General features: G+C 41.5%; 1 long non-coding RNA gene across 1 annotated transcript; it reads right to left on the bottom strand.

Annotated features, from left to right (window-relative positions):
• Nucleotides 1-1,153: 1,153 nt before the first annotated feature.
• LOC132207657 (uncharacterized) lies at nt 1,154-5,339 on the bottom strand. The gene is made up of 2 exons (XR_009443672.1): nt 4,802-5,339; nt 1,154-1,493 (listed from the first exon to the last, which is right to left on the bottom strand). It is a non-coding gene; the product is annotated as an uncharacterized LOC132207657 (long non-coding RNA).
• Nucleotides 5,340-9,746: the final 4,407 nt, after the last annotated feature.

The raw sequence follows: 9,746 nt of genomic DNA, 5'->3' as shown, positions 1-9,746 counted from the left end.
TGAAAACAGTCCATATTACAGAGGAAGTGCCGGAGGTTTTAAAATGTATAAAGGTGGATAAGTCCCTGGGACCTATCAAGTGTAACCCAGAGCATTGTGGGAAGCTCGGGTAAATTACTGGGCCCTTTGCTGAGGTATTCATATCATCAAAAACCATGTGCGAGTTGCCAGCAGACTGGAGGTTGGCTAACGCAGTGCCATTATTTCAGACAGGTGGTAAGAAAAAGCCAGGGAACTATAGACCGGTGAGCCTGACTCCAGTGGTGGAAGTGGGTACAATGACAGTTAAAAGGAATGCGGATGGGTATATAAATAGGAAGGGTTTGGAGGGATATGGGCCAAATGCTGACAAATCGGACTAGATCAGTTTAGGATATTTGGTTGGCAGGGACAATTGGACCAGACGGTCTGTTTCTGTGCTATAGAGCTCAATGACTCCATGAGTACCAGAGACTCTTAAGTCTCAGAACAAATTCCTCCTCGCCTCAGTCTTAGGCTGAGGAGTAGGACCTGTCAACTCTGGCCATTTCTTTTCTGTTTTGTTTTCCCTATTTTGGCTTCTTTCTTCTCGGTGATGCCCTGAATGTCCAGCCTCAGTGTAGGCCCAGCAAGGTGATCCATTGGCTGACATGCCTTAGCATGGACTTCTGGCCTTGAGGTGATTCCAGAGCAGTCTCCCGGCCTCGAGAGGCTCAAAGTGAAGCCTGGCATGGTCAGGAGTTTAGGCTCAGACTGGAGGCTCGGTGCCAGCGTGAACTGGGTTAAAAGGACTGACATTCTGAACTTCTTACTGATATTTTAAAATTTATTCCTGTGAACTATCACGGTGAATTTCTTGCTTATTGTTCTCCCTTATTACTCTGATCAATAATCCTGAAACTTTTCTTTCTTTATTTTTCTAATTGTCAATCTGACCAAGAATTTGTACTTAAGAATCTTAACCTGGCGAGATTTCCTGTGTGATGCCAAGGTACCTGCCTTGCTCTCTAGGATTATGACTATCAATTGCCCCAGATACATGGTTCGTGGAGGTGAGCTCTCAACACAAATTGCTGATAGGAGGTTATATTTAGTGAAGCAGCACTAATTAGAGATGAAGTATACTCCCTCAGCCTAGAATTTGTCTTCTACTTCAAAAGAATGAAACAAAAGATTGCAATTTAAGTTTTTTAATTTAAAACAAATGTAAGAACATTGAAAACATTTACTGAACACTATTTTTAGAAACAAACTTAGACAAAGAACTCAGATGATTTTCTCTTCTACCTGTGGCTGGTATTGTTGGCATAGCCTCGATGGTGAACCATTTTAATTTTAAAGTGGTTATGTGTAAATGTCTAATTAGTGAATCCTATGTCGAGCACCAAGCGATTTACAGGAGGAGAAGGAAATAAAATACATATGACCTCTCAAAAATCAGGGCGGTGAGCTCTCTAAAGCCCTTCCTCACCAGAGCTCATTGATTCACATTGGGAAGGAGGCTCGAACATTGCCTGTGGAAGAAAGGAATGCCAGAAATGTTAAAGTGCTTGTTGTTCCTGGTGTTAATTTATACATCGTGCAAATGTGAATTTGACAGAGACTCAAATACTGTTAAAAATTCCTGATATTTTGCTACTTTGAATGGATTTTTGTTTTGGATCCATTTGAAAAGTGAATATACATAACCAACGCTGTCCTGCACGTGAGATGTGATTGCATGAAGATGAAAAGGTCAATGAATGAGTTTCAAATTGGCTGTTAACCAATGAGACCCACTTGAAACAATGACAGGTCTGAGTAATGGAACATGAGCAGATAAACTAGGAACAACAAGTGTCTTACAGTATTCATGTCTGAGGTGATCTGGTCCCCTGTACATCTTTTAAATACCTTTTATCCCCAAAATGGTTTGCACTTTACAAATATATATTCTCTTACACACGCACGCACATCTCACAATATAACCATTCAAAATAAATTCATTATAAAGCTGAGCATTAATTAAAGTCTCAAACAAGTGCAATACCACTGGCAATAATAAACAGTGCTGTTATTTCTTGCAGTTGCAGTGAGTTAAAAAACATCAATGGGTTTTTAATGCAGAATTAGTTAAAGCCTCTGGAAACAAAAGGTTGGCTGGAGACTTTAAAGGCCGAGCCAAACAAACCAGCTGAAGTACTCATCATCCCACCTAATGGTCTGGATAAATGGTTAGTTTGTTAGTTTTTTTTTCCCCTGAGATGGCTTGCACTTTACTCTCATATATCCTCTCATACACACACTCCCTCACTCTTACACTCTGACAGTTTCATTCGCAGTCTCACACTTACACACACAATTTCTCACTCAGCCTGTTATAGTCGCTCACACACACACTCAGTCAGTCTGACTCACACTTCACGCAGCCTCACTCACACTCAGTTTCACTCACAAGTATGGACTCATTCACACACATGGACTGACTCCCTTCCCTCACACTCTCAAACAGTCTCATTCACACTCAGTCTCACACAGTATCACAAGCACAATCTCAAGGGTGGCATGGTGTCTCAGTGTTTAGCACTGCAGCCTCACAGCGCCAGGGACCCGGGTTCGATTCCAGCCTCCGGTGAGTGTCTGTGTGGAGTTTGTACATTCTTCCCGTGTCTGCGTGGGTTTCCTCTGGGTGCTCCGGTTTCCTCCCACAGTCCAAAGATGTGCAGGTGAGGTGGATCGGCCACGCTAAATTGCCCGTAGTGTTTGGGAGTGTGTGGGTTGTAGGGGGATGGGTCTGGGTGGGATGCTTCAAGGGGCAGTGTGGACTTGTGGGGTCAAAGGTCCTGTTTCCACACTGTAGGGAATCCAATCTAATCTCACACGCTCTCACTCATACAGTATCACGCTGACTTTGCAGCTTCAGTCACACGCATACACAGTCTCACTCTGACTTTTTCACTCACACACATGGTCTCAGTCTCACACATACAGTCTCATTCTCACTTCACACAGTCTCACACATGTAATTTGACTCCCTCCCACACAGACACTCACATTGTGTCACATGCACAAACTCAGGCTCAATAACACACATGCCCAATTTTGACTCTCACGCACCAACTCAGTCTCACTCACACAGGCTGTCTCTGACACTCTTAGCCAGTCTCATTTGAGTGCACAGTCTCACCCACACAGAGACTCACTCACACAGAGTCTCACCTGCGCACAGTCTCACTCGCACGCAGTCTCACCCGTACATAGTCTCACACACACAGTCTCACTCATAACGCTGTCTCACTCGCATGCAGTCTCACCCGTACATAGACTCACTCGCACACAGTCTCACCCTCACACGGTCTTACTTGGAGGTTCAAACACACAGTATCACTCTGACTTCCCACGATTTCACTCTCACACACCTTGCCTCTCACACTCACACAGTCTCACTCATACACAATCTCACTCTGAGTTCACAGTCTCAATCACACATGGTCTTGTTCAAACTCACTCAATTGCACATGCTCTCTCACTCATACATTCTCACACAATCTTATTCAGTCTGACTAATAGTCAGTCTCACACTCAATCATACATTCTCAATTAATCTCACTGTGTCACTCAAACTCTCACTCACAGTCACACTCACATCGGATCACTCGCAGTCTCACTAACACAGTCTCACTCACACACAGTCTCTCTCAGACTCTCTCACACACACATTCTTATTCACACACATGGCCTCACTCTCACAAATGCACGGTCTCATTCACATACAAATTCCTACTCTTTCTCTCTCAGTCTCACTCTGACTCACTCACACACGGGCCCACTCACACACGGGCCCACTCAGACTCTTTCACTCACACACATGTTCTTAGTCACACACATGTTTTCACTCTCACAAATGCATGGTCTCATTCACATACAAATTCCTACTCTCTCTCTCTCAGTCTCACTCTGACTCACTGACACACAGACTCACTCACTCACCCACAGACCCACTCACACACAGTCCCACTCAGACTCTCTCACTCACACATGTTCTTAGTCACACATATGGTCTCACTCTCACAAATGCACGGTCTCATTCACATACAAATTCCTACTCTTTCTCTCTCAGTCTCACTCTGACTCACTCACACACGGGCCCACTCACACACGGGCCCACTCAGACTCTTTCACTCACACACATGTTCTTAGTCACACACATGTTTTCACTCTCACAAATGCATGGTCTCATTCACATACAAATTCCTACTCTCTCTCTCTCAGTCTCACTCTGACTCACTGACACACAGACTCACTCACTCACCCACAGACCCACTCACACACAGTCCCACTCAGACTCTCTCACTCACACATGTTCTTAGTCACACATATGGTCTCACTCTCACAAATGCACGGTTTCATTCACTTACAAATCCCTAGTCTCTCTCTCTCTCTCTCAATCTAACTCTGACTCTCTCTCTCACAGTCTCACTCGCACACATGCTCTCACTCACAGTCTCACTCTGACTTCATACAGTCCCACTCTCTCACACCCACTCACACAGAAACTCTCAGTATCACTCACACAGTCTCACACTGACTGTCATTCAGTCTCACTCACACGTACAGTCTTACTCTAACTTCACAGTCTCACTCTTACACACACTCACAGTCTCACTCACACATCGCTTACTCTGACTCTCACTCACACAGTCTCACTCATATGTCCCACTATGACACAATAATTTTATGTTAAATTGTTGTAAAATTGAACATTAAGTAAAAACAGTTAAGGTCTCAAACAAGTGCAATATGACTGGCAGTAATAAACAACTCTATTATTTCTTGTAGTTACCCTTTGTTGAAGGCATGTCAATGGCATTCTGTCCAAATTAGTTTAAACCACTGGAGAAATAAAAATATTGAAGGCAGGAATGGAGTGCTGAAGAGTTTAAAGGCCAAACCAAACACTTCAGTTGAAGTATTCATCATCCTGCCATTGGCTGAACAAATGGCTGGTTTGCTTTTTAACCAAACAACCATTGAGGAACCCAAGCAAATTCAATCACAATTGGTCAACAAGATTGATACGTAAACGATTCTTTTTCTCATCCAACCAATTGATACATGACTGTGATGTTCATAGAAGACCGGTGGCAGGGTTCAATTCTCCAGCATTCCAGAAAAAATAGCTGATGTGCAAGATGTTTGAAAAGGACAAACAAGCACTGGACTCAAAAGTTAATGTTAAGCAATTGTCTGAAGTCAAGTCACTCTCTCCAAATTGTCCAATAATTTAAAGTAGAACACTGCCAAAGTAATTTATTCAAATATTGCAGGGTTTTTGGTACTGAGCAGAGATTTTAGATCCAACAGAGTCCCATGAAACATTATGTTCCTTACAGCGAAAACTTGCATAGACATGAAGATCTTCTTTCAGTGAATCTCAGGATGAAGTCATGATTCACTTTCTTGTTCATTGCATAATACAGGATGGCATCGGCCGGAAGTATGAGCACTGAAAAAGCAGAGGGAAAGCACATTATTATTCACACGTGTTTTCATCATATTAATTGTGCACAGGTCCAACTGCTTCCTGGATACGGAAATATCAATGGCTGGGAGGAACAGAACAAATGTACTGCAAGGATTCAGAACGTATTACAAAACACAAGAGAAAATCTTGGAGTTATACCAAATTAGGTAAACTCAATAACTGAAAACCATTATATCTGAGACCCATTCTCAGGATGAGCATTGTTGGTCAAGACTAAAATCCATTTCAAACCTCTCACTGTCCGATGGCACATGCCTTCTTCATGACAGTTTGTACAATTGAGTGGCTTTATTAGGCCACATATGAGGCTGTGAAGAGTCAGCATACAGTAGCCCAGGTAAAGATGTCAGATTTTCCTTACTACAGAACAACGCAAAACCCCAATTGATTCACGAATGACCCAGCAGCTACATGGTCACTTCTGCTGATACCAGCATCAAACACAAAAAGGTGCAGTGTGATCAATGCGAAAACACTGAGAAAAGCTATCCTCTCCTTCAGCATTGTGTTGGAATCATGAAACTAACACCACTGAGGGCACCTAAATCAAACACGAGTTCGTGATCCAGTGAATGGCCATTTTCTGAGGGCTATGATGGATGCAGAATAAATTCCAGCTTTGTCAGTGAGACTTACGTCCAGGGAACTGATTTTTCTTTTCTGTGAAATCTGACAGGGATAGCATGCTGCAAAGGCATTGGGACCTTTCATTTTCATAAGGCATTCTGCTTAACACAGCCTGGATGGCAAGTTTTACACCACAGCAGAATTAAACCCATGAGACCTCGTTTCTACTTTTCACCAGGAAATGGTTGGGGGAGGGTTGCGACAGATTAGCAACTTGACAGCAGTGACCCCAACCATGTTTCTGGTCTCTCAGCCACGGGCCAAAAAGAGGGGAAGAACAGATTAATTTCAGCAACAGGAAACATTTATTTTGGAATAACCAGTTAAAATAAGAATGAACAAAGCAGAATAATGTGCTAACAATGCGAATAATTCAGGATTTAATGCCACACCCAAATCCCGATGTACATCCTTCACTCAATATGGCTTTAGGTAGTTTTACAAAAGGGCTACTGGACTCTAAACACTACCCCTGACTTCTCTCTACATGTGCTGCTACTGCTGCTGTTCTTTTCCAGCAGTTTCTGATTTCCAGCATTTGTGGTTCTTTGTTCTGATTTGGCTTTAGGGCAATCTGATGAAATAATTTGCTTTTATTAGGTGCAGGTATTAGTTGTTTATTGGCTTTACATTCCTCAGAGTTGAATCCTGCTGAACATGCTTGGGTATGTTCAATGATACAAATTTAGATATCTGCAGCTTTTTGGTGAAATCAAAAGAAAATATCAATTCCCTTGCAGCTGTTATGCTGTTCAGAAATAGATTTAACTTAAATTGAAGCAATTTCCACTGCTCACCTTTATTTGATTCAATGATCTGTGCTAGAGCAAATTCCTGAGGACGCTCGGGTTCAAATTTGAGCGCGGTCATGGCTTTGTTGACAACTTCAGATACACGATCTTGATTAGTCACCTAATTAAAACAACATTCACTTTTCATTAATGCATTAGACACACACACCAAATGAAATATATAATGCCTCAATTTCCAAAGGGCTTATAAATATTGCTGCTTTCACCCAGAAAACTAATTGGGACATTACACTGTAAGCTGTAAAAGTTACATTAATGAAATAATATCTGGTAGGACAGTTATTGTAAAATCTGCATTCGATGCTCCATAACACAGTTACTGTGAACAGTAAAGGTTGGAATTTGAATGGAAACAGAGCCCAGTGATCAAGTTTACCTATACACACAGTTTGAAACAAGTAACTAATGACGAAATTCATAATTTAAATAATCCACTTCCATCCCCTCCCACCCAAAACCCCCATACCATTTGACATAATGGGAACTGCAGATGCTGGAGAGTCCAAGATAACAAAATGTGGAGCTGGATGAACACAGCAGGCCAAGCAGCATCTCAGGAGCACAAAAGCTGATGTTTCGGGCACAGATCCTTCAACAGAAAAGCTTTGTTTCAAGGCTGAAGAGATTACAAGAGAGTTGCAGTGGGAGAAAGATCCACTGAGGTTTTTCCGGAGAGAGGAGGGTAACTTCTTCAGGTTAGGTATCCCTGGAAGAGGCTTCACAATGAGCTTAAAATTGTATCAGAGATAATGGGAACTGCAGATGCTGGAGAATCCAAGATAACAAAGTGTGGAGCTGGATGAACACAGCAGGTCAAGAAGCATCTTTGGAGCACAAAAGCTGATGTTTCAGGCCTAGACCCTTCATCAGAAAAGGGTCTAGGCCTGAAAGGCCAGACTGTGTGCTCCTGAGATGCTCTGCTGCTTGGCCTGCTGTGTTCATCCAGCTTCCCACTTTGTTACCCCCATACAATTTGCCTGCTTTTAACATTTATTGTCATTACAGCAAATGGCTCAATGTTGTTTGTGAAGTCTGACATTTCCTAATGTTATGCTTATTCATATAAATTATTCATAAAATTGCTTTAACAGTTTGAAACAGTTAGCAATTTGTGATTTGAAGACAGTGCAAATATTTAATCATAATGTGACTGTACAGGAATAATATTTGATAGGCAGGATATTGAGAAGACCAGTTTTTTGGGCAATTGTCTGCTTTTGTTTAATTCTCTGTTATATTTGGAGAATGCTTTTCTCAGCTCAAGTTTGAGCAATGACCTGGAAGATGAAATGCACCAGTAAATTTTCTGTCTCTTCTGGAGAACTGCAATGTTTTCTGGTTGAGTAAACTCACACTTAATTCTACTTTAATTTTGCTCTCGTTCATGGCTAAAAAAACTACTTTTGCCACCCAGTCAAAAGCAAAGATCATATTAAATATATTAATGGATAGCAAATCTGAAAAATCCAAAAAATGTAGTGGAATTAAATTCCTGAGCAAGTGGCAGATGTAGACACAATTACAATGTTTAAAAGACATTTGAATAAGTACATAAATAGGAAAGGTTTGGGGGGATATTTTGTTCGGTACGTCTCGACAATTCTATAAGTGGTAGAGTCAAATATTACACAACTAGAGATTAGATGAACTACATTATCTTTCTAAGGAAGGGTCTAGGCCCGAAACGTCAGCCTTCCTGCTCCTCTGATGCTGCTTGGCCTGCTCTGTTCATCCAGCTCGACACCTTGTTATTTTACATTAACTAACATCCCCAAAAGTGATCTTTTTTGAATAACCAATACCTTTTCCACTCTGTATGCTCAGACTTTAAATGATTAATCACTAATTTTAGTGATTCATTGGTGATAAATTGGATTTTCTAAATTATGTTCGAAGAAGTGCCACACAAGTGTGCAAGCAAAATTGAAGCCTGTGGAATGAAATGGGCAGTGGCGGTATAGACTCAAAATTGGGTAAGGATTAGAACATAGAATCATGAAGAACAGTCATTTGCTCAGGCTAACTAAAGTAAATGAGGGAAACTGTTTACTGGTCCTTCTGACACTATGTACCAAGGTCAAAATCTAAGGTCATTGGTGGGGAGAAAAAGCAAAAACAAAAAAGAATCCTGCTTTTTCCAAACCGCAATGTACGAATAGGTGGTTAAAGCAGATTAAATAACTTTCTAAAGACAACTGAATAATTGCATGGAGCAAAATTTGCAGGGCAGGGCTAAAAAGGGCAATGGTGGTTGTGGTGGGGGAGATGGGTGGCGAATTAGGCTACTTCTCACTGAGATTTAACACAGACACAATAAGTCAAGTTTTTGTTTTGCTTTGTGATAACATTCCACGATTTTCTAGTTGGCCTCTCATGACTGTATTAGTTGGCAACAATTTGTTGCACATTCAGCAGGAGACATTTTCGTCATTTTGGTTGAGAATTTTGTTTTCTGTGTTTCATAGATGTTCAATTTAAACAAGCTGTTTGCCATTTGCTTATCCAAATTCTGCCTCAGATCTTAGGCTGGTTCTGCCCCATCTCCAACTCACTGACAAGCTAACAAATGTTCTCTTCACCAGAGTAAAGAGGCGCTGTTTGTTAACAATATTTAAACACTAGAAGCAATTTCCACACATCACACTGACCTCTGTGGAGGCACAATCAGAGTACGACTGATCCTGTCAAGGAAAATGCATGATCAAACAAAACAACCTATGTGCCTTCTAATTTGGCCAATATTCCTTCGACTTCCCTGAACTAGCCAATAGGCAATTATTCTGTTTTGGATTGCACTCTTGCTA

Source organism: Stegostoma tigrinum, unplaced genomic scaffold (genome assembly GCF_030684315.1).
Source record: "Stegostoma tigrinum isolate sSteTig4 unplaced genomic scaffold, sSteTig4.hap1 scaffold_118, whole genome shotgun sequence".
Classification (NCBI taxonomy): domain Eukaryota; kingdom Metazoa; phylum Chordata; class Chondrichthyes; order Orectolobiformes; family Stegostomatidae; genus Stegostoma; species Stegostoma tigrinum.
This window is presented reverse-complemented; position numbering and strand designations above follow the sequence as displayed.